This window comes from Podarcis liolepis (assembly GCF_965112155.1).
Source record: "Podarcis liolepis genome assembly, chromosome: 3".
Taxonomy (NCBI): Eukaryota; Metazoa; Chordata; class Lepidosauria; order Squamata; family Lacertidae; genus Podarcis; species Podarcis liolepis.
This window is the reverse complement of record NC_139557.1, coordinates 108214027-108220004: the sequence shown is the minus strand read 5'-3', so window position 1 is coordinate 108220004 and position 5978 is coordinate 108214027. Positions and strand designations below refer to the sequence as shown.

Below are 5978 nucleotides of genomic sequence, written 5' to 3'. Positions count from 1 at the left end.
GGCAGCGCAGGTCCTGTCCTGCGATTGGAAAGACCTGTAAGCTGGAAGTCCGTGATTGGCTGACGGAGAAGCTTCTCAGAAGATAGGGGACACGCGACTGGACAAATGAGACGCCCGTCACGGCTAGATGAAAACCCTGTTCTCTCCCCCACTCCACCCCCGTATGTCTCGCTCTATCCCTCTCTCGTCCCCACCTCCCGTTCCAGAATCTGCCGCTGGATTCCCTTTATTCCTCGACTGGAGAGAGAAGCGCGAGGGAGACGCAGCCGCGCGCGCATGCGTGCCCTCGCCGTTACTATGGCCAACGGTCGCAACGTGCGCGCGCTGCGGTGAAGGCAGGCTTTGTGTATGAGCGTCTGGTGGTGAAGGACGGTTCCCGCCAAAGCGGTCTGGAAGCGGACAACTGAGGAAGCCAGTCCCTCTGGCTGATTGATTTGTTTTTGGAAGAGGGCAGCGTTTAACAGCCGTCCTCACGTTTTTTGGTAATGGTGCTGCTGGGAATAGTTCCCCACCAAGAATGCGTTTAAGAAGTTGCCTGCGTGTTTGCGTGTGTATGTGTATATAATCTGAGTGATCACAAGGACGTGAGCAAACTTCCAGGTTCATCGTATTTCTTCCTAAGGCTAAATGTTGTGTAAACACACACAAGCAATAATAATAATAATAATAATAATAATAATAATGGAGTGGGGGTGAGAAGGTGCTGGTTGCTGGGCAAGGTGAGAGGAAAGTCCCACTGCAGTTCGTTATAATCTTAAATTGGGATGGGGGGAAAGTGTTTTAATACAGATGGAAGCCTATGCATGTTTACTAAAGGCAGCCCTGTTTAGGGAAGCTTTTAATGTTTAATAGGTTATTGTATTTTAATATTCTGTTGGAAGCCGCCCAGAGTGGCGGGGGAAACCCGGCCAGATGGGCGGGGTATAAATAAATAATAATTATTATTATTATTACTACTACTACTTAGAAGTAATGTTCACTGGGGTTTTCAACAACCTGATAAATAGGAATAGGTTTGCAGCCATAATTAAGTTGGGTCACACTAGGTGCTAAAACACAGAAACTCTAGTTGCACCTGAGGCTGCAGGCATAGAGAAATGTGGATGATCTCTCTTTGAAAATATAAACACTAGTTCTGTCTTGGTTGTTGAAAGGAAAGCAGGCCTGTGTAGCCTTTGGGTGCAGCCTGAGATCTCTGCACCAAGCAGAGCCTAACCTAGTTGAGACTGAAGGCTTGTGCACATTTATGTGGGAGTGAAGAATCATTGATAACTGGTTTCCGGTCACAACAGGAGTCAATGCTGGTTCAGGCAGGGGAAAGCCAGGATTTATGAGGCAAAAATCCTGGCAATATTCCCCAGTGGGGTCTGGAGAGCTCACTGCATCCTGCTTTGCTGCACAAGCCCATGTATTCCAACTTGAAAGGCAGAGCGGGTGCGATCTGGGAGCATGTCCCTGCCATGGACGAGCCTCTGTCTCCGGCATGATTTGTGGTAATAATAATAATAATAATTTATTATTTATACCCCGCTCATCTGGCTGGGCTTCCCCAGCCACTCCACTTCAAACAAAATACTAAAATGCAGTAATGCATCAAACATTAAAGGCTTCCCTAAACAGTTCCTCTATAATTCAGACAATTGGCATTAATCAAGAGGTGCTCCTGGACCGACATATGCTAATGGTATGCAATCAGTCAGCTGCTGAAAGGACTGGGCTTGGCTGTTTGAAGGTACAGTGGTACCTCCGTTTATGAACTTAATTTGTTCTGGAGGTCCATTCTTAATCCAAAAACGTTCTTAACATGAGGCGCGCTTTCGCTAATGGGGCCTTCTGCCGCCACACCACTGGCATATCCCGCTCATATGTTTCAAACAGGAGCGGGAAACCTGATTTTAAGAAATTGTATAAAATTAATTTGGTTTGTAATAATTTGGAGAATAAAAATAAATTTTTTTGGGGCGGGGGAATATCATTGACTACTGCAAGATTTACTTCTAAGTAAACATGCAGAATTTCAGTACCTCCCTCACTTCATTTAGAGCAGGGGTGGCCAACTCCCAAGAGTTTCAGAATTAAAATCTGGAAGTGATCTACCCCTTTTTTGGGAGGAGGAAAGCCCCATTTTTGGGTTAAGCTGCAGGCTTCTTTGGGGAGGGAGTTCCATTTTGGGGTGGGGAAGGAAGGCAAGGGAAGTTGGGGTTAAGTCACACATGAAAACATTGCTATGGATGAAAACAGCCACACAGAGGGAGCTCCGTCTTCCCTTCCTGAGTTCAAACAACAATGGAGGGCGGGATGAGGAGGTGGGGCAGGAGTCAGATTTACCAACGTAGAGGATTGGGAGCCAGAGATCGACCACGATCTACCAAAACATCGCGGGGATCTACCAGTAGATCGCGATCGACCTGTTGGACATCCCTGATTTAGAGGTTATTACAAAGTGTTGATGGTTCTTTTCATCTTGCCACCAACATAAACTTCCCTCCACTTTTTGCATAGCATTTAGCCTCATTAATAAGCGTTTTTAGGAACTTGAAGGCTTGTTTACTTCTTGGAGCCCTTCTAGTTGGGACTAATAAACGTATTAACCTACTGTTACTTGATAGGCTAGGGCCTAGCATTAAGTAGGGTGAAGTGATAGTTTTGGAGAACCATTTAAAGACTGCAAATAGTTCCATTTATTTCATATATTTAGCCAGTAATGCAGGTGACATTTACATTTCCCGGTTTAGGCTTCAAAATGCCCTGGATTGAGAGGTCAAGATGGACCTCAGCCTAGCTGAAGTGGTCTTAGGTGTCAACATCAACTTAGCTTCAAAGCTTATAGGTTTGTGATCTGCTAGGAGGCAGATTTGCCTAGGTACCTTCAGTTCCAGAATACTAATCTAGATTTATCTGTGAAAGCTAGGTTTGAATCCTTGTTCAACTTTAGAACTTTATGAGTGGACTTGACTTCTTCAGGCTAATCTGCATCACAGGAGAATGCTAAGACACCAATCTTGAACATTTCCATCAATTACTGATTTCAGTGTGATAGGCTAGTTCAGCCTTGCAACTTGTAAAAATACAAAAATTGCCTTCCTTGATAATACCTATATCCTTGGAGTGATCTTTCTCAAAGACTGGTCAGCCAGATACCTCTAGGGAAATGCATCAGCAGAGCATGACACAATAACAACCTCCAGCTTAGCTTCAACGTCTCTTAATTAAAGGCACATTGATACTGAATACAGTGGTACCTCGGGTTAAGAACTTAATTCATTCTGGAGGTCTGTTCTTAACCTGAAGCACCACTTTAGCTAATGGGGCCTTGCGCCGCCTTCACGATTTCTGTTCTCATCCTGAAGCAAAGTTCTTAACCCGAGGTAATATTTCTGGGTTAGCAGAGTCTGTAACCTAAAGCGTATGTAACCCGAGGTACCACTGTACTGAGGTTTGAGTGTCATGTAGCTAGAATAGAGTTATGTCTGGCATAGGTGGGACAACGGACTGAGGAGCAAAGGCAAGGAGAGTTGGCTGTTCTGCATGATTCTTCAACATCAGTCACTTCCAGACAACCTGTTTAATGAACAATCATCCTGATTTATTTGCTGGGAAGTTAAAACCTTGTGTCAAGCAGTGCATTTTCCTGTCACCTCCCTTATCACAAAAAAGTCTGATCTTTAGCAGAAGTGGGGGTGTTGCACAAGATCTTCAAATCAACTTTGATTGCACAACATAAATTTGCTGGTATGTGATTGCATCCCCCCCCCCCAAAAAAAAGAATTGCATCAATCTGGAAGCATCAATTGACAAAGAGGTATTCCACAAGACTCCTGTATTATTATTATTATTTTTTAAGTCATGATGTGTGTACTCTGATCACAAGCTCCATATGTTGAGATCTTGAGATAATAGGTCCTCTGGCCTGCGTTGTTGAAATTCCAGCACATCTTTAGCGTGCTCCATTAAGTGAAAACTGGTGCACATATTGTCAAGGAGTAAGTTTTATAGGTGCAGAAGCCACCAGAAAATATTGCAGTTTTTAAGTGTCTCTGGATTCTGGAAGCGCAGTGGCTGCTTACAGGCTTATTGAACTTCAAGGCTAACTGCTCTGGGAACAGGCTATAATTACTGTCTAATGGGCAGCTCAGCTACTCTTCTGATCTTTCGGGCTGGACTGTACATTTTTGTGCTTTTTGTTTTGCATTATACTGTGTGGTGTAATTTTTACTGTTTGTAACTGAATTTTGCTCTAGGGAGCTAAGTTTTTGGACCTTGATGCATCTCAGCATGAACTGTATAATTTTTGAACCCCAGTAAACCAAACTGAAGAAAAGCCTGCTGTTTTTCTGTGTGGTCTTTGCACAGTAAAAGCTCTACAAGCATTAGCTAAGCTTTCGCTTCTCAGCTAAATTTAGCAATATGGGGGTGTCTCTGGTTTCTTAGCACCGTACCTTATCACATATATCATTTGGTCAGACATGAAATGGCTGGGTTGCGCTCATGTGGGGAGATACCAAGGCTCACTGAAACATCACAATACTGGTGTTTCCCCCCCTGTTTTCAAAAAAGCTTCCACACCATCGGTGACCGCAGGTGTATAACAGACAATTTTACTTAACATATTTTCTGCTGCAAGAGGAAACTGGATTAAAGGTTGGCATTTTGTTGATGACTATGTCTTGTGGATGGTGTGAAAAAATTGTATTGCATGACCAACACCAATTCCACAACCAACCTCCGTCCGGAAACACTCTGTTATTAGGATTGTGAAATTTCAGTATGCTGAAAGAATGCTTCTGCTTACCAAAGACAGCCCTTTGCAGAAGGCCCCTGGTTTGGTGCAATTCGAGCTGCTAGAGCTCTGTCCAAAACATTGCTAATCTGTAATGGAACAATGATCTGTTTACTGTGTTCCTATATACAGTTCATTGGGATTTGATCTGGAGCATTTTTCAGAAGATTTTTAAAGCAACCCTCAATTATTAAGTAATGCCCCTTCCTAATTTTAAGCAGGGTTGTTTCTATTGATTTCTAGCAAGTTTTATACCACTTATCTGAGTTGCGCTATGCAAGTGCTTTTGGTTTTGCATGTTTTCCACCTCATTGGCCTCCAATTAGAAAGGAAACACACATGCCCAGGTGTAACCACATAATTGCTCTGGACTCCTTTTAAAATGCAGAACTAATGACATGGTTGGTTGGATTGCAGCCTATGCTTTATTTTCGTTAATGAAAATTAATTCTCATATACAAGTTCAGACAATGATTTGTCACTGCCTTTGTGGGTTAAACCACAGAGCCTAGGACTTGCCGATCAGAAGGTCGGCGGTTTGAATCCCCGCGACGGGGTGAGCTCCCATTGCTCGGTCCCTGTTCCTGACAACCTAGCAGTTCAAAAGCACATCAAAGTGCAAGTAGATAAATAGGTACCACTCTGGCGGAAAGGTAAACGGTGTTTCCATTCGCTGCTCTGGTTCACCGGAAGCGGCTTAGTAATGCTGGCCACATGACCCGGAAGCTGTACGCCGGCTCCCTCGGCCAGTAAAGCGAGATGAGCGCCTCAACCCCAGAGTCGGCCACAACTGGACCTAATGGTCAGGGGTCCCTTTACCTACCTAGAGTGGAGATGCACATCCACATGCAAGGCATTCAGCTGTCGAGACTGTGTATGCAATCTGGTAGAAAAGTAGTACTTGTAGCAATCAGCTCTTCAGTCAAGAGAGACGCAGTCCCCTGCATCCAGCCTGACCAACAGCTGATCAACAGAACAGTTTTTTTAGTAGTGAGATGCAAGGTAAGGACTCACACAAGGAAATTTCTTCCGGGTAGACAGACTGAGCAAAAAAGGAAAAGATAAAAGAAAAAGCGCTCACAATGAAGTCACATGCACCTCAAAAAAAATTAGCATTGAAAGTATTTTTTTAAAAAATGGAAGCAAATGCCGCCTATTGCAATTTTAAAGCATGAGCATATGCATTAAAATTGTTATC

General features: G+C 43.8%; 1 long non-coding RNA gene across 1 annotated transcript in view; it reads left to right on the top strand.

Annotated features, from left to right (window-relative positions):
• Window positions 1-5978, top strand: part of LOC310702937 — a 35583-nt gene that overhangs the window by 27917 nt on the left and 1688 nt on the right. The window lies entirely within an intron of this gene.